The sequence below is a fragment of the Caretta caretta genome, chromosome 25 (assembly GCF_965140235.1).
Source record: "Caretta caretta isolate rCarCar2 chromosome 25, rCarCar1.hap1, whole genome shotgun sequence".
Lineage (NCBI taxonomy): Eukaryota > Metazoa > Chordata > Testudines > Cheloniidae > Caretta > Caretta caretta.
The window spans coordinates 11,127,767-11,151,115 of record NC_134230.1 but is presented as its reverse complement, the minus strand read 5'-3'; the positions used below and the strand labels follow the sequence as shown (position 1 = coordinate 11,151,115).

Here is a 23,349-nt window from a genome sequence, read left to right as displayed (position 1 = left end):
ATTGTCAGGTTCAACAGGTAGTGATCAATGGCTCCATGTCTAGTTGGCAGCCGGTATCAAGTGGAGTGCCCCAAGGGTCGGTCCTCGGGCCGGTTTTATTCAATATCTTCATTAATGAACTGGAGAATGGCGTGGATTCCACCCTCAGCAAGTTTGCAGATGACACTAAACTGGGAGGAGAGGTAGATACGCTGGAGGGTAGGGATAGGATACAGAGGGACCTAGACAGATTAGAGGATTGGGCCAAAAGAAATCTGATGAGGTTCAACAAGGACAAGTGCAGAGTCCTGTACTTAGGATGGCAGAATCCCATGCACCGTTACAGACTAGGGACCGAATGGCTTGGCAGCAGTTCTGCAGAAAAGGACCTAGGGGTTACAGTGGACGAGAAGCTGGATAGGAGTCAACAGTGTGCCCTTGTTGCCAAGAAGGCCAATGGCATTTTGGGATGTATAAGTAGGGGCATTGCCAGCAGATCAAGGGACGTGATCGTTCCCCTCTATTCGACATTTGTGAGGCCTCATCTGGAGTACTGTGTCCAGTTTCTGGCCCCACACTTCAAGAAGGATGTGGAAAAATTGGAAAACATCCAGCGGAGGGCAACAAAAATGATTAGGGGACTGGAACACATGACTTATGAGGAGAGGCTGAGGGAACTGGGATTGTTTAGTCTGCGGAAGAGAAGAATGAGGGGGAGAAGAATGATAGCTGCTTTCAACTACCTGAAAGGGGGTTCCAAAGAGGATGGATCTAGACTGTTCTCAGTGGTAGCAGATGACAGAACAAGGAGCATTGGTCTCAAGTTGCAGTGGGGGAGGTTTAGGTTGGATATTAGGAAAAACTTTTTCACTAGGAGGGTGGTGAAGCACTGGAATGGGTTACCTAGGGAGGTGGTGGAATCTCCTTCCTTAGAATTTTTTAAGGTCAGGCTTGACAGAGCCCTGGCTGGGATGATTTAGTTGGGGATTGGTCCTGCTTTGAGCAGGGGGTTGAACTAGGTGACCTCCCGAGGTCCCTTCCAACCCTGATATTCTATGATTCTAACTTCCTCAAGGTCACGCAGCAGGCTAGGGTGGAGCGGCGAACAGAACCCACGCTTCCTGCAATGCAGGGCTCTATCCACTGGCCCATGTGACCGCTCATGCTTAGGGTGCGGTTTGCACTGATGCTCCCAGTGCTGCACCTGTTAGCCGGCTAGAGCGAGACCTTCCCACTCCACACGTAGTCCTCAACCTCACACCTTTCACCAGAGCTAAAAATCAAAAGCAGGGAATCAAGAACACACCCATGGCAATACTATGATGCCTGCCAGTTAAAACAACCCAGGATTTATCTTCAGCCGCACAAGACTCAGAAGATTAAAGCTCGGGTGACCAGATAGCAAGTATGAAAAATCAGGACGGGGGGTGGGGGTGTAACAGGCGGCTGTATACGATAAAGCCCCAAATATCAGGACTCTCCCTGTCAAATCAGGACATCTGGTCACCCAAGTGAAAGTTGCAAGGGAAAGGGGAGAGACCCCTGGGGCTTCACAGATGCTTTTCCTCGCACGCCAGCAGCACAAGCAGCCACAGAAGGTGTTGGAGCTGGTCGAGAAAGATCTCCCAGGCGAGGGGAATAATGGTTCCACCTCAGAAATGTGCTTCTCTGCCTGGCCTCGCAGAAGCCTGCTGACCACAGAGAGGGGCAGGAAAAAGACACCACCACAATCGCTGCAGCAAGCCCACCTCGCTCTGGTTTTATCTTGCAATTCCAGGTCCCCGTTCAGCAAGGTACTTAGCCACCGCCCCCCCACCCAGCTTCCAGGAGTTCAATCTTGCACCCCCACCCCAGCCGTGCATCCTAAAATCATGAGTCAGGCCCGCACTATCATGAAAGTGGCTTAAAATAACTGCATTTTTTTTTTTTTTTAAAAAAAGCAATAACATTTGGGTTTTCTAATGGCCTGCTGGTTACGGAGCCTCGGGTCACAAGCTTTTCCCTGCAGCCACGAGGGCAAGAAATGTACTTCTGTTTGAAAATGAAAGCGGAGTGGCTCACCTAATCACATGACTCCAGGCACTGAGGCTTTGAGAAGAGCACCAGATGCCACAAAAGCTGGCAACGCTGGCACCCCATTGGCTGACTCGGGTGCTTTAACGTTAGGCAGATGCTACAAATATTTGAAGTAAATTTGGCCGAATTTATTATTTGTATTACAGTAGCGCCCAGAGGCAATCAGCTCTAAAGGAAGCCCCATTATGTTAGATGTTACACAGACATCCAGTGAGAGACAGTTCCTTTGCCCTCTTTGAGTTTACATGTAAAACTATATATATAAGCCTGAAGCAAAAGTTTTGCCCGGAGAGTTAAAACCAACAGGGGAGAACGAACAGAACATATTTAGAGCAATTATTCTTGTCAGTTCTTTGGGGCAGGGACTGTATTTTTCTTCTGGGTTTGTACAGCACCTAGCGTAATGTGGTCCTTTCTGGTCTCTGACTGGAGCTCCCAGGTGCTGCCATAAATTCAAATAAACACTACTACACAGGACTTACATAGCAGTTTTCAGTAACTGATCTCAGAGCCCTTTACAAAGGGTGGGTAATATTTTCCCATGTTACAGAGGAGAAAATGAGGCCTGGAGAGATGAGTCAGGAAGAGAATGCTGGTGTCCTGACTCCCAGTCTAAGACTCTAGCCACTCGGCTGTGTGAGCATAAGGCCAAGACAGGGAGCGGAGGGCACGGGGGACACGAAGCTGGCACAGAGGCAAAGGCCAGTAGACCTTAGCCAAGGGCATCTGGCAGGAGCAGAGACTTGGAGACAGAGGAGAATCTTTATACCAACTGTCCTAGATATAAAGGGAAGGGTAACCATCTTTCTGTATACAGTGCTATAAAATCCCTCCCGGCCAGGGGCAAAATCCTTTTACTTGTAAACAGTTAAGTAGCTCAGGTAACCTGGCTGGAACTGACCCAAAATGACCAATGAGGGGACAAGATACTTTCAAATCTGGAGGGGGGGAAGGCTTTTGTCTGTCTATGTGATACCTTTGCCGGGAACAGATCAAGGATGCAAGCCTTCCAACTCCTGTAAAGGTACTAAGTAACCTAGTTAGAAAATGCGTTAGGTTTTCTTTGTTTTGGCTTGTGACATTCGCTGTGCTGGAAAGAATGTGTATTCCTATTTTTGTCTTTTTGTAACTTGAGGTTTTGCCTAGAGGGATTCTCTATGTTTTGAATCTGACTGCCTGTAAGATTATCTTCCATTCTGATCTTACAGAGTTGTTCTCTTATCTTTTTAAGTTCTTCTAATAAAGTTCTGTTTTTTAAGAATCTAATTGGGTTTTTTGCGTCTTAAAAATCCAAGGCTGGTCTGTGCTCATCTTGTTTATTCTCAAGCCTCCCCAAGAAAGGGGGTGTAAGAGCTTGGGGGGATATTTTGGGGAAATAGGAACTCCAGGTGGTCCTTTCCCTGATTGTTTGTTAAATCACTTGTTGGTGGCAGTGTTTTACCTAATTCAAGGGCAAAGATTTTGTGCCTTGGGGAAGTTTTAACCTAAGGTGGTAAGAATAAGCTTAGGGGGTCTTTCATGCAGGTCCCCACATCTGTACCCTAGAGTTCAGAGTGGGGAAGGAACCCTGACACCAACTGCTGACCACTGGATCTGTGCCAGCAAACCAGCAACACCCGCCCGCCCCAGCTGGTTTAGATGCTCCTGTTGAGACGGACCTAACTCCCCTCTGATCCACCCAGTGGCCCTTTGCACAGAAACAGCAGGGCCCTGCACTAAGGGAACCTCTGCTGTCAGGGCTCGGACCCCCGTTCATCAAGGTATTTACGCACGTGCCTAGCTTTAAGCACTTTGTTGGGGGCTACTCACGAGTTGAAGTCGGGCAGCCACCTCTGAGATGCAGAGAAACTGGCCCTTGGCCACCTCCCCACCAACAAAAAGGATCCTAGTGTTGACTGCAGCTAATGCAGCCCTCCATGCTTGCCAGGTCACCTAGACACACAGGAGCCCTTACACCCACCCATCCAGGAGCTTCAGCCTTCGAGGGAGCCTCCTACTGTCCCCTCCTAGAAGCTTCTGACTCTCCGACCCAGCTCCTTACCCCTGCCTGCTGGCAAGGCTTGGGTCCGTCCCACGTACCGGTCTCCAGCACCAAGAAAAGCTGCACTAGTTTCAGCAGATGGTGGACCTGGCATGCAGAGTGGTACCCAGATGCCAACCAACTCCTAGCCATGCGACGTGTGCAGTAGTTCCCAGATCGCTGCACGGCCGCACGTGCACGCAGCTTACAGGGAAACGTTGGTCCCAAGTGTAAAACAACCTCAGCACACAAAATTTTTGCACCAGCAACTGGCAAGGCAGTACAAGAACTGGCCAGGCTGGTTACAAACCGGCCAGGTGGCAACCCTTGGTTGAAGGTAGGCCCATGCTTGCTGAATACAGCCCTCCGTGCACAGTGTTGAAATGACTTGCATCACGTGTGAGTCTTATCTAATAAGCCCATCTGCATCGCTCAGGTACTTGTTATAAGAGTGTTATAACACCTGCATGAGGGTGTGCCATAGTCTGCCACTCAGCTGGGGCATGCGCCTATGAGAATTCAGCCCCACCCTTAAGGTCTCCAACATGCCGCCCACACTATGGGATTGAGCATCTCGTGGCAGAAGACCAAGATCCAGAATGTTGGCTCTGGGCTACCAGAACCCCCAGGGCAGGTGGGGTTGAGTGCCATGGAGAGCATGGACCAGTTCGTCTACCCAGGCTGCAGGCAGAGTTCAAATGGTCACAGCAAACCGACATTCTTCAACGAATAGATCTCGCCACCTCCTGCATGATGTCCATGTTTGGCTTATGGATGCAAGAACGTCTTTGCACTGGGATCTCCCAAACCTGTATTACTATATGGGTCAGAAACCTGGCCCCCTCTTACAGGCATTCCACATGGGGCTAGAGGCATTCCATATGCGGGGTCAGCACCAGTTCCTGAGCATGAAGCGGCTGGACTTTGTGCAAAATGTCAGAGCTTTGGAAAGACCTTCTCTTCTTTTAGAACTTAGAATCATAGAAGGTTAGGGTTGGAAGGGACCTCAGGAGGTCATCTAGTCCAACCCCCTGTTTGAAGCAGGACCAATCCCCAATTTTTGCCCAGATCCCTAAATGGCCCCCTCAAGGATTGAACTCATAGTCATTCGTTATATTGGAAAGCAGAGTTGCATGTCACCTGGATGGACAAAAACACCCCAACACACCACGCCCTCAAGTTCTCCATCAACGTGCAAAGGGGTGCCTGCTCTGACCCTACCTCGCACTGCCCATGGGGCTGCCCCGGAGATCCGTGGATTGGCCCAGATCTGGGAACTTCACAACATAATGCCTGGTGCGACACCCTCAATCGTAGTCACTCTAGTGCAGTGGTTCCCAAACTCGTTCCGCCGCTTGTGCAGGGAAAGCCCTTGCCGGGCCGAGCCGGTTTGTTTACCTGCCGCGTCTGCAGGTTCGGCCGATCGCAGCTCCCACTGGCCATGGTTCGCTGCTCCAGGCCAATGGGGGCTGCTGGAAGCTGTGGCCAGTACGTCCCAGGGCCCGCGCCGCTTCCAGCAGCTCCCATTGGCCTGGAGCAGCGAACCGCAGCCAGTGGGAGCCGCGATCGGCCGAACCTGCGGACGCGGCAGGTAAACAAACCGGCTCGGCCCGGCAAGGGCTTTCCCTGCACAAGCGGCGGAACAAGTTTGGGAACCACTGCTCTTGTGTAATGGTCCTTAGCAGACTGTGTGTGTTTCATTGGTGAGATGAGAATTGCTGCTCCCTTGATCCCATTGTAGGTCAACCAAGCCAAAGCTTCGGGGCTGGAGTTCCAGACCGCACCCCCTAATGCGGGTTCCAAAGACTGATGACACCTACCCTATGCTTCTGCCCCAGGGAAGTTCTCCCACGGTCCCCAAGAGCCCATTTCCAGGGCCTACTTGCAACCAAGGCGATGGGCCGGTCCCTGTCTTGCCAACCTGATACCGAACACGTCTCGTTACAGAACGAGGAAGACGGTTCAGACATTCAGTACTCAGAGAAATCCAACTTGATCCTCCCAAGAGCGGCGGGCTCCTTCTCGACAACAGGGCCGGTGTGCGTTACCCCTGCCTGCCAGAATCGACACTAGCCAGCACCTCCCTTCTTGCACAGGTTACTTTCTCCAGCAATGATACTTTTTAAGCCCCGCCCTCAAGGCGTTACTCCCGTAGGCCCCGCCCACAAAGTGACTTAGCTTCTAAAGGCAGCAGCAGCCGGACAGCACCAGCAAACAAGGCCTCTCTCACCCGGCGAGGAACGGCCACAAACAGATGTGGTTTGTCGAATCCTCTCTTCTCCGTTGGTGCGGCAGGGATAACGTCCCTGGCACGAGGATGTCATCCTCGCTTGGGCACAAGCTGTTTATGGCCTCTTGCATTCCTTTGCCGCATGCCGCATCCTCTCTCTTGGCACCATCCCTTCCAGCCAGCCCTGCAAATCTGCTAAGCCTCAGAAATGTGCTCTTACTAAGCAAGTGCCACTTAGCTAAGGCAGCAGCTGCCCTACCAGATTGGAGTCTAGCACTTACTCGGGGCTGACATTCAGGGAAGCTACTGAAGCCATTCTGCCTGTTGCGTGCATGTGTAGGAGACGGTGCGTTGTGCCAGCGGGGGGAGACCGAACGCATGAACGTACACAAGATGCAGTGAGCCTGCTCTGCAGATGTGGGGTGTACACTCTGAACTCCTTCGGGGAATGTTCTGCTTTATACCCTGGAAGGGGCTCCCATCATGGCCTGCTCTAAGGGGATTGTGATATTTGCTTATAGAAATCGAAGGCTTTCTTGGAACGCTGCAAGTATCAACTCCAGCACACACAGGCAGGACTTTACTTCCTCCTAGCCTCCTCCATGTTCTCCTAGCTTCCTCTGAACCCCCTATCCTGATCAGTTACAGCAACATACAACCACCACTAGGATAAAGATACAACACCATCTACTGGTGGCGCCATCATCGATTGGCTCAGTGGTCAACACTGATCTGTATAGTACGTCTACATGGCCCTCTTAACCCAGGCTCTTACCCACATGTGTGTGTCAACCTCCCCTCCCCAGGGGGAGGTACATTAAACCCATGCTTCCTGACCTGGTTATGGGGTGGGTTAGAAACCAGGCTCTGCTTTAACTTAGACTGATATACTCTCCCCACAGCTGATTTGGAAAGAATCCTTGAGCATCTCAGCCCAAAGAACCAGGGCTCCGTCCTCAGACACACATGGGCAAGTGCAGAAAGTGAGGGCACAGTAGCGCGGGTATGGCTTTGCCGTGGGGATGTTCACACCCAGGGGCTAAGCTAACCTGGCTGCTCAGACCTGGGGGGGTCAATGGCCCAGGCTAACGGGGCCAGACTCTCCGTGGCCCTGCCCCTTGTGCAGCCATTTGCACTACTGCAGAGCAAGTGCAAAGTGGGTGTAAAATTCTCCCACCCTGACTGGGCAGCGCTCTGCACTTGCTTTGCACTGATGTAAAGGACCACTCGAGATGCAGGGTAATGGAGAATTGGGCCCCATGAGCACAGGGCTGGGTTTTGCACTGGTTTTGCATACGTGGGTGCGAATGGGACATGGTATGTGTTGGCTACAGGCTGAGCCTTTCCAGTTGCCTCACCTCTGGTACAGTAGAGTAGTGTATTTTTTTTAACAGGAATCCAGTGTCAATCGATGGACTTCACCCTGCAGGGCAGGTGGAAACCAAAGGACAGCTGAGATGCATGGGCAGTGCAGCCCGGCAGCACCCTCAGAGAGGGGTGCCCATGTGCCAGAGAGAAAGCCCTGCACCATTGCCATGTCCTGTCCATCAAAGATCCCCTCTGCCTTTCCCCACCATTGCACAAGGAACCCTGGGAGAGGGCAGTGCCCCTCCTACGTCCCCACAACATGTAGCTCGATAGGAACTGTGATGCTTTTCTAAAGGTTATTTAAGATCCAGTTAGGCCCAAATATTCCTCTCTGAGCAGCACAGCCGCACTCTGCAGCATGGCGTAGTGGGTGTATTCGGCTGTGACGTCAAGAGAAGTTGCAAAAGCAGCATGCACAATGGAGAGCAAATACGCGGCAGCAAACGCAAGAAGAGAGCCCGGCTCTAAGACAAGACAATGCTGGGTCCTCTGTCATCACCACCTGTCTCTATGTCTCGGGGTGCTGTGGAAATCGCTTTCTTTTTGCTTCCCCTCCCAGCCTCTGTCTATCGAGGACCCATCTCTTACTGTGAGTTTACATGGCACCTAGGCGCTCTGATCTCAGCTGGGTCCTCCAAACGCTCCTGTAACAGAAATAACGATCGCAGAAATCATGGCGAGGAGACAAATCCTCCCTCACAACCTCCGGGACTGTGTAGACGCAGCTGGGAGCAGTGGTTCTGGGGCACTTGGAGGGAACTCAGCTCTGTGGAGGTTCCCCGACCAAGGGCTGGTGCTGAAGAATTCTCGGTCTCCGCCTTAACTACAGCAGAGCTCCTGCTCCACTGGAACGTGCAACTTCCATTGCAAAGAGGAAGCCGTAGGGCTATGGAAGGGCTTAGGGTCTGTCCACATTGCAGCTGGGTGGTGTGATTCCCAGCGTGGGCGGATGTGCCCATGATAGCACTCGATGATCATAGCGTATGGAAAACTGCTTGAGCTAGCATGCTACAAATAGCAGTGGGGTCCCAGCGTGAGGCTAGCCCATGCCAGCACAGTATGTCTACACATGCTGCAATCACGCCTCCCTGCTGCAGGGTAGACATACTTTCTGTGGCCTGATTTGGAGAAATCCTCCCATTTGCATTTCCCCCGTACCCAGCCCCTCTAGGATCTAGCTTCAGGTTTACAGGGGCGTTAAGGTTACTGGGAACACAGAGCAGAGGGATTAAAAGATGCACCCAAAAATCTGTGAGAACACAAATGAGCAGGGGCTGTTCTCCAGCCCTCATTAGAGCTTGTTGCCCAACATTGGAGCTCCGGCCCAACTAAAACACCAGCCGGCAATAAATATCCTTTCCAACAAGCCTGAAGAGGCCACAGCCAAGAACAACATAAATAAAGGCAAAGAATCCACCCAACGCTGTGCAGAAGCTCAGTTCCTGCCTGGAGATTCAAGCCCTTGCTCCCTTTCCAGACAGCCTCGCTGTGCATCCTCCAGCTGAGCACAAGCAGGAACGTCACAGCCAGGCACGCTGGCCCAGGGGAAACAGATCTGGGCAAGAAGGGGTGGGTATTCTCTCATCCGCTGAACTGTATAACTGAATTTGTTATATTTCCTGGAATAGATCCTCAGTTGCAAATCTGTACAGCTCCACTGAATTCACACTCAATGTTCATAGTGTATGGAAACCTGTGCTAACATGACAAGCTCCCTCTTTAAGAGTTAGGACTCTTCTGGGCTTTCTGGCAGGCTAAGGGGCTCTGTAGGGAAGTGTGTGATCTGGGTCTTCTGCAGTTAGCTTGCAAAGAGCCAGTCTAGAGCAAGGTGGGGTGAGTTGTGCCTTTTTGCCGTAGAGAGCAGCCTGCTTTGTCTCTGTCTGGTTTTGTTTCCTGTGAGTTAGGATTCTGGATTCTAAAAAATAAAATAGCATCGCATTGCCACCTTCCAGATTGTTTTCCATCTAACTTATCTATGCAGATGCCATGAAAATAACAATGATGTACACCAGCTGAGAACTGGGGGCCATTTCCTTTCCAAATCAGTGGTGGGAGAACTTGGCTTGATCCATTTTCAAGCCAATTCTCAGACAAAATGAAATTGACACCTGAGCAGAGGGCCATCACAAGGCCCCGGTAAATCTTGAAAATTATTACGATGTAAATTGCTGTAGTCTCTAGGAGTTATGCAGCAAGGCTCCATTGTGGTAGGTGCTGTACAAACACAGAATGAAAAGACCCTAGGAAGCCTAGAATTTAAGTAGTACCTGGTTCTTGTCCCGGCCCCCTCTGCACAGGAATGAATTTCACCCGCACTTTGAGTGTGATAGTTCGATTCATGCCACAGAGAGAGAGAGAGACAGGCTGGGGTGGGAGGAGCAAAGAAAGTGAAAGAGGGGGGGAAATAGACTGAAAAATAGAGAATAGAACAGAGCAAAGTGCAAAACAAAGATGGGGAGAAGGAGAAGGAGTCAGAGAGAGTGAAAGTGTCTAATGAAAAAATAAATACCTTCTTGTGCCAACCTCGACTTTGTGGATTCTTCTACCCCTTCCCCAGTCCTGCCAACCCACAAGTGTCCAAAACTCATAAGCTAGACACCACCCCCTGCCCCAAAAAGCCATGAGATTTTAAAGAATAATAATTGCTACATTCTTTTTATTCACCTTCTGGCTTTTGAGCCTTAAAGGGGCATGTTTCCAAGCTTTTCCCTGCACCATAAGGGCTAGAAACTTCCTTTTTTTTACAAAATTAAATCAGAGATCTGTCCAATCACAGGACTCCAGGAGCTGGGACTTGAATGAAACCACTAAATATCATGAGACTCACAAAACAACCCTGCATGGATCAGCAACACTGCTTCCTGTTAGCTAGACGACTTTTTTAAAAAATGTCAGAGCCATCTTTAAGCCTTTCCATACACTTTAAGCCACTGTTAAAAACCCTGTTCATGATTCCACACCCTGGAGTGAAACGTCGGTCATCAATGAATTTCGACAGTCAAGCAGACACAAGAGGAGTGTCTTTGGCACTGTTTGCTTAGCTACCACTCTCGCTCGGAGATGGGGATCCATCCAGAACAAGGCTGAGACATATTATCTATATATTGCTATAGCGCCTAGAAAGCAGCCAGGCTGGGTCCCACTGGGCTGGGTGCTGTACAAGCATATAGAAAAGGATAGACACTGCCCAGAATTGCTTATAATCTAGGAATAGATTTTCAAAATTGCTCAGGACGTCTTTTTCAGGTGCTCGGTACCCAAAGGTGAGGCCAGGATCTACCCGTTAACACAGTGGGCACCTTCTCCAGTGTGACAGAGGAATGTGGTGGACAAGGAACTCCGCGGCTTGATCCCAGCCACAAATGATTCATTATGTTACATTCAGGGCTGGAAAATCAGAGCCCTTCACTAGCCATCAATCCACTTCAAAATATATTCGGGCTCCCACCGTTTTCTCGGGCAAGCATCACGAATAATTATCTCCACCGTTAGATGCACAGGTGCCTTCTTTGCTAATTCTCCTCCCAGAAATCATTCCAAGCTTGGCAGCTCTTTGGTAATAATTAAGTGCAAATTCGTGGATACTGTGTGGCCACAAGAAAATACAACATGGGTAGGCTTGGCAGAATTTGATATATATCTTTTAAAATTTCAACAGATATTAGGGTGACCAGATGTCCCGATTTTATGGGGACAGCCCCGATTTTTGGGTCTTTTTCTTATATAGGCTCCTATTCCCCCCCCCCCCATCCCGATTTTTCACATTTGCTGTCTGGTCACCCTAACAGATATCGAAGTTTATTTTTCAGCCTTTTTAGACCTATTTAAATTTTCCACAGTTGCACAAAGTTAGGTGCGGGAGAACAATTATTTAATGGCAATAGCCCCTGAGATTCAAAAAGTTAAAGCTGTATAAGGCGTTAAAACATAAACTGTCAACATCCCGTGTTAAACTATACAAAGCAAATATCCTTAAAACAATAAACCATGCCTGTTTTTCCTAGTCATTCATCGGTCCATTTGGAACAAGCCAAATTCAAAATTCAAAATCACTGGAATTTGACTGTCTGCCGTCTTGTTGCTGTGTCTGTACCAGGATATTAGCGAGACGAGCTGGGTGCACTGACTTCTGTTGGTGAGAGAGACAAGCTTTCGAGATACACAGAGCTCTTCTTCAGGGTGGGATTTTCACTGTAATTAGCTCCGAAACAGCATTTTTCCTCCTTTGCCTGCCTGTAAATTTCCATAATTGCCAATGGAGGGGGGATGAAATTGACATTGACTGACATTTCCTGATACAAATCTAATCCTTACAAGCCTAAACATGGAACTCCTTCATGTCAGGGCTAATCCTGCTCCTCTCTTCCCTGTCTCCGGCATGGCACTAGCATATCAAAAGCCTCCAGCACCGCCTTGCAGAGAAGCAAGGAGGTCCCGCGTCTCAAAAACAGAGCCTGATTAATGACAGCAGCACTCCAAGGATTAAGTTTATTTAGATGAACAAGCTGAGCCCAGCATTGCTGCAAAGGGAGGAGAAGCCCTTGGCCAGATTTCCCCTGGCACCCTCCCCTTGATGTGTGGCTTTGAAGCAGATTGGAGGGCTCAGAGCTGAGGGACACATGCTGCCAGGCCACATGGGAACAGGCCGCAAGGATTCGGCACATGTGTTTTGGGTTAGACAAGTAATGAAAGCCTGCAGCCACTGGAGGGGGGGGAGGGAGACAAAACCACAACTGTTGTGGATTGTGCATCAGTAGCCCCAAATCCCTGTGTCAGAGACTTTGTCAACAGTGGAGTCCTACTGTTTACCTCTTTCGTTCTCCTCGCCCCAGCCTCAACCAGCAGCATACGCCGGGTGAGACAGAAAGACTAAATATCCCGACGGTTGGCCTCAAATGTTTTTTGCCCAAATTATTTATTTATACCGCCAGAGCGTCTGGAACTCTCCACTGAGATCAGGGGCCCGGTTGTACAGACCCGTAGGAGAGCCCCAAAAGCATGCAAAATCCAAACAGGCCAAGTCTCCGTACAGCGTCTAGCACAACGGGCCCTGATCTCAGTTGGGGCCCCTAAGCACGGCCAGAATCCAGATAACAACAATAGGCAACAAGGGCTTGCAGATTTAAGGTCCTATCTCGTGCAATCTAGAAATTAAATGTTAAATAGGTGCCCATCTGTGCTGGAATTCGTAGGCGGAGGAGAAGGTGTGGATACCCGTGTCCTGGGTGTATGTTTCAATGGAGCGGTTTGCTCAAAGAGAAGGGGAAAACGGGAATTGCATTTCCAATCTGACCTTGGGGTAGCTGTTCACTGAGGCGGGCCAGAAGCAGGACAGTGGGATGTATTCATGAGAGGGACTGAGATGCAGGGGCCCTTCCCTTGTATGGGGTAGACCCAATCCAAAGGGGGCTTAAAGCTGGAGGCAGCTTCCCAAGCCAAATCTCTGCACCTGGGTATAATATTCCTCCCATTCTCTGTCTGACAGAGGCACCGGGCACTGAGCAGTCAGAGCTCCAGACTCTCTCTAGTACGTACCCAGGCTCCTCGCTGGGCTTGTATTTGGGCAGCTAGCTGGTCTGCAGGCCGCCACTGTCACAGCTGTTGGCACCCAAGCTAGCTAGATCAAAGCTAGCTGGGGAATGCAACATAGACAAGGCCCAGCACTGAATGGAACAAGTACGGTTTTCAATCTAGAGGCCGAGACACTGATGCCAAGACCAGAAGGTTTCAGAGTGGTAGCCATGTTAATCTGTAGCAGCAAAAACAAGGAGGAGTCCTTGTGGCACTTTAGAGACTAACAACTTTATTTGGGCACAAGCTAGACCAGAAGGAACCATCACGATGCTCAAGACCTCCTGCCTAACACCAGCCACAGAACTGCCCCACGATAATTCTCAGAGCAGATCTTTTAGAAGAAACATCCAATCTTGATCTAAAAATTGCCAGAGATGGAGACTCCACCACAACCCTCGGTAAATTGCACTAACGGTTAATTACCCTCCTGGTTCAAAATGTACACCTTATTCCCAGTCTGACTTTGCCTCGCTTCAACTTCCAGCCGTTGGTTCGCCTTACGTCTTTCTCGGCTGGATTGCACTATGAGGAAAGAAAAACGCATTTTTAATGAGACTTTCACAACGGCAGCTGTTTGAAAATCGCTCAGGGGGCTGGAAGGTTAGAGGCAGCCGTGGCAGGAGTGGATTAGTGGGCAAAAGGCAGATGAGGAGGTCAAAAGAGCATGAAGAATGCTCGTTAGCACAGGAGGCTGGAGCTGGTGACGTCAGAAATCAGTTAATTTAGCCCACTGACAGCATCTGTTTTATAAGCGTCAATGGGGGCTGGGATTCTCAGGAGGGGGCTCATGGTTTGGGGTGCCTCATCGGAGACATTTGAAGAGAACAGATTTTCAGAGGGGCTTGTAGCTCACTTTCTGAAAATCAGGCCCCTTTAAGAGGCCTCAGGTTGGGTACCTCCAAATCGCAAGACCGGGGCGGCCAACCGGTGGCTCCAGAGCCCCATGCGGCTCTTCAGAGGTTAAGATGAGGCTCCTTGTCTAGGCACCGACTCCGGGGCTGGAGCTACAGGTGCCAACTTTCCAATGTGCCGGGGGGGCGCTCACTGCTCAACCCCTGGCTTTGCCCTGCCCCCATTCCACCTCTTTCCACCCCCTCCCCTGAGCCTGCCGTGCCCTCGCTCCTCCCCTTCCGATCCTCCTGCACACCACGAAACAGCTGATCAGGAGGTGCAAGGAGGGAGGGGGAGGTGCTGATCGGTGGGGCTGTCAGTGGGTGGGAAGCGGGGGGAGCGGGGGAGCTGATGGGGGGCTGCTGACGTGTTACTGTGGCTCTTTGGCAATGTACATTGGTAAATTCTGGCTCCTTCTCGACTCAGGTTGGCCACCCCTGCACTAGACACTCCCAGCAACCTTGGCCAAAGCGTATAGGTAAAAGGAAGCAGGTTGGTCATGTGCTTAGGGCCCTGGGCAGAAAGTCATGACTGGGGGGTCTGTTCTCGGCTCTCCCACGGACTTGCTAGACAACAAGCTGCTTCACTTCTTCATGCCTCAGTTTCCACACCTGTGAAATGGGGATAACGTTCCCCGCCCCTGCAGGGGACAATGTGAGACTAAACACATCAACACACACAATACTGGGGTGATGAGCATCATAGAAAAGCCTATGAACATCCATAACCCGCTCCCCACTTCTGTAACCCATTCAGAGAATTAGGCAGGAAGCAGGTCTGACCGCACCTATGCTGCAAGGCACAGCCCAGTCTTTGCCAACTCCCTCCTGCCCTGCTCCCAACTCGGATCTGGGCTGTGAGTTACTGGCATTCCCTGGCACTCGCTCCGCTCCCCGGCTCACTCCTCTATGGAATCCCTCTTTTCTTCCTCTCCACATTGCGGACACGGCTGGAGATAAATATTGAGTGTAGCCGGACTGATCCACTTTGTAGAGCATTCAGCTGGCTCGCCAGAGAAGGGGATACAGCTGAAACTGTTGGCTGTGATTTATTTTGTGTATTATTACAGCATCTAGGAGCCCGTCATGGACCAGGACCTCACTGTGCGAGGTGCAGTACAAACACAGAAGAAAAAGACTCTCCCCACCCCCGAAGACCTTACAAGGCTTTGGAACTGCCGGTTGCCCGACCGAGGCCGCATACGATTCATTACACGTGTGGCACTCAGATCACGCAGGGGTAGTGAAGTATTGATTGAGATGCAATAAAAAGACTTTGCTTTCCTTGGCTGACCCTGGGAAAGCCGCTAGAAAATAATCTGTCCGACCCTTTATGACTACAATGCACTGAGAGATTTGGGAACAGTTTTTCAGGTGGCGTAAGGTTGACATAGCTCCATGAAGTCAGTGGAGCGAGGCTGATTTACACCGGCTGAGCATATGGCCCTCAGACTTCAAACCCCCCTGCTTTGGATCAATTGTCCCCTTAAACCTTTCTCCTGAAATGCCCAACCCTGCAGGTCTCGTAAAGCCATCAGCTTTGGCACTTGCCCTGTGAGTCAGCCCCAGTGCCTAATGCCGATGGCATTTCCTAACTGTAAACGTTAAGTAACCAAAACGCCTGCCACTTGCAATCACCATCTGTGGTGCCTACTACCTGTGCGAGTGGGCACTAGCATGAAGCGCACTGAGATAGGAAGCAGCTCCTTGATACTAGTTCTTTGTGCCTGTCGTTCCATCTCCCAGAACCTACTCCTTGCTTAACGGGGAGGTATTGTTGTATTAGGAAGGTCAGTTTCGGCAGGGCTGCTTGAAAGAAATATAATAAAACCAGAGAGTCAAAAAAACCTCTGACTCACGGTGAGTTCAATCAATCAACCAGCCAATCCACCTGCCTGCAGTGGAGAGGAACCAGCAGGGCTGAGTCTCTGTCCCAAGGGAAGGGAGGAAGAAGAGACAAATCACAGTTTGTGTGAATCTCACATTCCGCCACAATCACACACACCCTTTCTGACAAGATGACCGTCCTACAGACTAAAGGATTAGACTAGAGACTGGAGCTTTAGCGAGTAAAGCCCACAGCATACTGAGCCTAATTCTTCATGGTCCTGAGCCTCATGAAGTCATTTACACTTGTGCAAAGTGGGTGTGAAATGCCATCAGAGCAGAAGGGGAGTGATTTAGGCTCCCTGGTGTAAATGGCTGCATAATGCACAGGGCCACTGTAGAATCAGGCCCTGCTTCTTCCACATCAGAGGACAATACAGTCCTCGGTCCGAAACATTTGCAGGATCAAGCCCTTCCTTAGATAAGCCGACTCTCTGGGCCACTCTGAAGGCGACTCACTCATTTCATTCTGCTGGGATCATTCTGTAGAGGGGGTTGGGAATGTCAAACCCGCCAGGTGCCCTCCGCCGCCCACGCTCACCAGGCTGGAATACTAATTGCCAGTTACTGACCAAGGGGATCATATTCCGAGTTCTCTGCTCTGTCTTTCCCCAGCCCTTATTCAAGGCAAGAGTGCCACGGACGCAAACAGGATTTTGCATGAGTTGAGAATGGAACGAGGGCCTCAGGTTCTGCCATTTATTTAACACTGGAATAGTAACAGTAGTAAAACTGGCTTCTGCTACAGCTTCCCAGCTGCTGGTTATGGAGTGCTCTAGTGAATAGTTAGCGAATCAGGTCTTGCTTGTGCGGTGGGTCCCACTAACCCCATTTTACAGACAGGGAACCAGAGACTCAGCAAAGATCAAGGCCTGGTTTTCAGAGATGTTTTGCAACTCCCATGTTCTAGGGAAGTAGGTGGCTAAAAGTAGGAGCAGGAGTCTCCTAAAACCACAAGTGCTGGAGGCAGGAATCACTGGATGAGATTCTCTGGCCTGTGTCATGCAGGAGGTCCAACTAGATGATCATAATGGTCCCTTCAGACCTTAAAATCTTTCCATCTGTGAACATTTAGATGCCCAAATAAGGGCAACTGCGGGTGCCCTGGGCCTCTGAAAAAGCAGGCCATAAACAACTCACTCAATGTCACCCAGGCAGGCAGTGATGGAGCAGGGAAAAGAACTTCCCACCTGCCGACTTCTAGGCTTCAATTTGTGACTAATCTCACTTCACTGCCACTTCGGTTTCCTTGGTAGTCATCCAATTTCCTTGTGATAAACTATCTACTCAGCCCATTTTCTAATTGAGGGTTGGATCCAGAAGCAAAAATATGATTTAAACCCACCTTGGCTACCAACCACCATATATAGGTAAGAACATAAGAACTGCCATAGTGGGTCAGACCAATGGTCCAGCTAGCCCAATGTCCTGTCTTCCAACAGTGGCCAATGCCAGGTGCATCAGAGGGAATGAACAGAACAGGGCAATTTATTGAGCGATCCATTCCCTGTCATCCACTCCCAGCTTCTGGCAAATAGAGGTTAGGGACTCTCAGGGTATGGGGTTGCATCCCTGCCCGTCCTGGCTAATAGCCATTGATAGGCCTATTCGCCATGAACGTATCTAGTTCTTTTTTGAACCCTATTATACTTTTGGCCTTCACAGCATCCCCTGGCAATGAGTTCCAGAGGTTGACTGTGAATCATTTGAAGAAGTACTTGCTTCTGGTTGTTTTAAACCTGCTGCCTATTAATTAGTAAGTAATCACTGCAACCATATGCCTTTAAAAACTTCCCTGGTTCACATTTTTAAACCTTCACCCAGCCCCAGCAATACTGGGAATTTCCCTTCCCTTCGTGCAGAGGTAAAACTGACCTAACGGCCCCTGCTAAGCTCTCTGGATACAATGAGGAGAATTCAGAGGGGGCTTAGTACTGGCTAATAAAACTTGCAAGAAGGTGACAGGTTTGCGAAGGCAGGCAAAGTGCAGATGCAGATTCTTCCGTTTCTTAAAATAATATTTAGACAGGACACATTTTCCCCCCTAACACGAACAAACCCCGCCATGACCAGCTCTGGCTGTGTTTGTGTTTCTGTGCAATGGGATTGCTTCATACTTGGAGACAAACTCCCCTCTTTAGACGGAAAGGACTTCTTGACACCAACCCAGCCGCGTGCACGGGGGTTTTCCTCCAGCTGGATGGGAAGCGGGAGACGTGCGTGTACTGGGGACACATGGGAAGGGAAGCTGTGCTAGGCATGGGTCTGGCTCCCACCGTAAAACCTTCTTGTGATAAACCCGCTTAATGAAATGACAAGATCATCTCCATTTAGGGACACACTGCACCCCCTTGGCGCTGGGTGCCGGGCGAGGGAGAATCGACTCCATCGACTTCAGGGGCTGTCAGAGCCAGCCACGGATTGGGAGACTTGAAACGTTCTCCACCAAACTTCACTACAGAGGAGTCCTTCATTCTGGACAGACTCCAGCAGACAGACGGGAGCACAATCCTGAGTCCAAGCTCTGAGCGGGCCACATTCTGTCCCCCGAGGATGCAGCAAGTGTAACTGAAAGGCCTGAATTTGACCCATTGACTTCAATATGGGTTTTGCCCAAGTAAGAGCTGCAGTATTTGGCCCCAAGTTACAGGCCCGACTTTGCTGCCTTTGCTCGCATTGAGCAGCATCTCGCTAGGGACCAGATCCAAAGTCCGCGAAGGTACAGAAGAACCTGAGAGTTAGGGACACCAGAGTTACAACCTGGCCAGTCAACCCCATTGGGAACCGGAAGCACGCAACCAGGCAGGAGCGGAGACCAAAAAATAAAGCAAACACAGTGCCGTGCTGTGTAAAATGTAAGCTACTCGAACGTGAAAAGGAAAAACAGCAGCTTTTTCTTCTGCCCAGAATGGTTTCGAAGCTGTATTAAGCCAATGCTCAGGTATCAACTTTTGAAAGTACAGCCGTAACGTTTGGTTCAGAGGTACGAACAAGTTCCAGTCCCGAGGGGTCTGCGACTCTGAGGTTCTACTGTAACGGGCCTCCTCTGGAGGACAGGCACAACTGAGTAAAGGGGGCAGACTCCGGCCCCTCGCCCCAGGTCAGCACTCTTACAGGGACGACTTGTGATGGTTTTGCTCCTGCTCTACTAGGACCTAGCGAAGATCGGATCCGGGACAACACCACCTGCCCATTTGTATTTTTAAAAATAAATACAGCCCCCCACACACCCTCCCCCGAAGCAAAGGTAGAAACACGTGAAAAGCAGCCAGCAGTTCCCCCACCCCTGCTGCAGGGTCCCTACCTGCCCTTACAGTGGCTAGTGATCCCAGGACAAATCCACCCCCTTTCCCTTTCAATGAACCAAAAGCATAAAACATTTTCTAGCCATCTGGAGATCTGAGGTTAAAAAGAGCCACCAGGGAAACCAGCTGAGCCAAGCGACCAGAGGGGAATGGTTTATTTCACGCATATGTAAAAGCAGCAGAAACTTCTGATTTACCAGCCTGCTCTCCGGAACACCCATAACCAGGAAACTGGGCTAAGATCCCTTTGGCTTCTTTATGATCTTTCAAAGGCGGGAGGGGGGATGAGAAGCAGCCTCCCCAGACGGACTTAGTCAATCAAACCTTGACTGTCCAGGTGGACCCACCCTGTGCTTGCCTAGGGAGGGGCTCAGAGCCGGGGGGGGGGGGGAGGTATCCCTCCAATGCCCCCCCGCCGCCCCCAGACTGGGGCTGAAGGAGCAGCCCAGGGAGACAGGCTATCCCTACCTTTAAGCCCGGCCAGTCCAGACTCCTCAATTGCGTCTCCTGCTGGGTCCCGAGGGAGAGAAATCTCTCCGCTCCCGAGCCATGAAGAGCACGGTCAAGTCCCCCGGGTCCACGCCCTCCATCGAAGGAGCCAGGCAGCGCAAGGACCAGTCCCCACACGGCCGATTAACTCCTCACGCCAGGCTGGAGCAGCGGGCAGGCTCCGGCTGGCCTCCTGCTCGGGTCCAGCGCATCCTCACCGGGAAGTCCCATCGCGGCCCCGTCCGGGCTCCAAGTATCCAAGAGGCGTCAGGAGCATCGCAGCCGCCCGCCAGGGGCAGGGACCGGCGCCCGCCTCCCCGGACTAGGGTCGGGCAGGCTGAGAGAGGGGCCCCCGGAGTCCTGCACCCCAAAAGCCGCGCACGTGGCTGGGAGCCGGCTGCCTCTCCCTCCCCGTCCAGGCGGAGACCCAGAGGGTGGCAGGCGGCTCTCCGGTGCCCTTGGCTGCCCTGCAAATCCAACCCACCCCTCTCCAGCCCCGCGGCAGCTGGGCAGAAGGGCTCCTTGGGGGAGGCGAGCGCAGGCAGCCGCTCCGACCCCTCGCCCCCTGGGTACGGGGGGTGATGCCCCAGGGATCTGGTTAGCTCTGCCTGGATTTCGCAGGCGCCTCCTTGCCTAGGAGCGGGGCAGCTGCCCTACCCTCCGCCCGGCTAATTCCCCTCCGGAGCCCAACAGCGGCGGGCGATCCCCGAGCGCCTCCTCCTTGGGCTCCCACTTCCAGGTCCAGTTCCTCCTGCGGGCAGATCCTCCTGGCCCGGCTCAGTCCCTGGCGGACCCCGCAGCCTCTGCCTCGCACCCCCCGCCTGCCCTTCTGCGCCCCGAGCAGGACCCTCCAAGTGCGGGGGCTGCGCTGGGCACGGAGGAGGGGGAGCGCGCTGGGGAAAGGTACAGCGACTCTCCGGGCTCGGCAGAAGATGCGAAGGGAGGAGCCGGGCTGGGGCGGGGCCCGGCGCGAAGGAGGCAGCCGGGTGGCGGGTTTGGGGCGGGCTCCTCCCAGGCTCGGGTTACCCGATCTGCCAAATAGGTTAATGGGGCCCTGGCTGCGGGGCGGGCGGGGTCGGAGAGCCAGGCAGGGACCGAGACGGGCAATGCGAGGAGCCAGTCGCATTGCGAGGAGAGCCACGGGGGATTATCTGCGATCCGCGGGGAGGGGGGGGCATTCATCGCTCTCCAGCCAGCCGCCCCCCTGCCCCGGCTCCAGCCTTCCCCCTGCTGCCCCGCCGCCACCACCGGCTGGCGCCCCGGTTGCGCCGTGCGCGCAGGGCGCATCGCCCGGGAAAGCGCCGCCGAGCCCCGGGACGTGTCCTCGGGGCAGCTCCCAGCACGGCTCCGGGCAGCGCCGGGCCGCCGGGCCGAGGGAGAGCGCTCTGGGGGGAGCTCGGCTGAGCCCGTCCTGCCGCAGCCAGCCCCGAAACCACGCGCTGGGCTTGGTCCGGACGCAGCTCCGAGCCGGAGCGCGGCCGCCGCCGCAATTGGCCAGCAAGGTGGATTAGCCAAGCCCGCGGGTGCTTCCGGGCCATGCTGGGGTGTTTCACTTCTGCCATCTCTTCCCAGGCTGGGTATTGATCTGACTGCTCACGGCTGGGAAGGGAGCCAGGGTCGTCCCCCCACCCCCGGGCAATGCAAAGGTGTGAAAGGCCTTATGCAAACTAGGGGAGCTGAGATCACCCCAGGCCTTCTCAGGGAAAGCGATTCTGTTGCGAGAGCCCTATTTCTCACCCCCATTTCCTCCCGCCCTCATAACTCCCTCATCGACGTAAAAAAATGCAGTCCAGTCCCTCTGGACCTCTGATTTCCGTGCAGACTTGGAAACAGGTTTTTTGGAATAAAGGGGTTCTCAGACCGGGGGTTGGGACCCCTCGGGGGTCGCAAGGTGGTTACATGGGGGTCAGGAGCTGCCAGCTCCCTGGGGTTGACAGGCCTGAGCCCCCATTAAATTAAATTGCCCTGCCATTTTTAATGTATAAGGGGGGAGGGAGTCACACGCAGAGGCTTGCTGTGTGCAGGGGGGCACCAGTACAAAAAGTTTGAAAACCACAAAGATGATGGAGGAGCAGCAGTGTCTGGATGGTGCTTTCTGTGGTTGGCCTGAAATTTCCCATATTTGGGGTCCCAGTCTAACAAATAGAATACCAGGCTTGGACAGGACCTCAGGAGGGCATCTAGTCCAACCTCCTGCTCCAAGCAGGGCCAATCGCCAATTTTTGCCCCAGATCCCAAATGGCCCCCTCAAGGATTGAGCTCACAACCCTGAGTTTAGCAGGCCACTGCTCAAACCACTGAGCTATCCCTCCCCCCGCTGCTTGAGATGATTAACTTGATGTATGCTCATAAATAGTTCCATCTGGCCTGATTCTCTGGGGCTCTGTGCTCTGAGCAGTCACTTGTGCCAGTGGGTGCAGAACTGGTAAATCATAAAGAAGCCAAAGGGATCTTAGCCCAGTTTCCTGGTTATGGGTGTTCCGGAGAGCAGGCTGGTAAATCAGAAGTTTCTGCTGCTTTTACATATGCGTGAAATAAACCATTCCCCTCTGGTCGCTTGGCTCAGCTGGTTTCCCTGGTGGCTCTTTTGTGATTGGGTAGCATTTGATGCCCATTTTGCACAGGTGTTGATGACAGCAAGGCTCAGGGCAGTGGAGGATCAGGCTGGAATATCAAGTGCAGTGCTGGCCACCGCAGCCCCTTACCAGAAGCTGGGCATGGACGACAGAGGAGGGATCACTGGATGATTCCCTGTTCTGTTCATTCCCTCTGAAGCAACTGCCATTGCCCAGGATACTAGGCTAGATGGACCATTGGGCTGACCCAGTCTGGCTGTTCTTGTATGATATTACGGAACAAAAGGTGGTTCAAAGGGAGCAGTGAGGATGATCAAGGGCCTGGAAAACCTCCTGTGGAGGGAGGCTGAAAAGATTGGGATGGTTACATTAGAAAGGAGACGAATAAGAGAGGACATGATGAAAATGTATAAAATAATGGATGGGATAGGGAAGGGAGACCAGGAGCTTCTGTTTTCCCTGTCACATGACCCAAGAACCAAAGGAGAGAAATTCAAGAGTGATGAAAGGACATGCCCTTTCACACAATTTATGATTAGACTGTGGAACTCACTGCCACAGGAAGTCATTGAGGCCACAAACTTAATATTTTTAAAGGGACAGGACACTTATGAATACAAAGAATGTCCAGAGTCATGCCTCAGGGTTTAAGCCAATCAGGCAGATTGAGACAGAATGTGAGGGGCAGATTTATCCCACAAGGGGTTCTGACACCTTCTGCTGATGCTGGTCAATGTCAGAATTGGCAGGATTCAAGGGTGGGTGGACCCTGGTTCTGATCCAGTCTGGCGATTCATATGTTCCTACTCATTGACTTCAATGAGGCTACCTTACATGCCTAAAGTTACTCCTGGGTAAAAGTGTTTGCAGGTGTAGGGTCTTGATTTATCTGCCCACAGGTTATTTTGTTTTAAATAAAAGCGAGGAGCAGTGAACATATTTTAAAATTCTTGCC

At 51.8% G+C, this 23,349-nt stretch overlaps 1 protein-coding gene across 2 annotated transcripts in view; it reads right to left on the bottom strand.

Moving 5' to 3' along the window:
• The window catches only part of NRTN (neurturin), a 77,247-nt gene extending 56,515 nt beyond the window's left edge, over nucleotides 1–20,732 (bottom strand). For both annotated transcript variants that reach the window (XM_048831205.2, XM_075123201.1), the window contains exon 1: nucleotides 19,798–20,732. The gene's annotated coding sequence lies outside the window, so the exon portion shown is untranslated. The remainder of the gene's footprint in view (nucleotides 1–19,797) is intronic.
• Nucleotides 20,733–23,349: the final 2,617 nt, after the last annotated feature.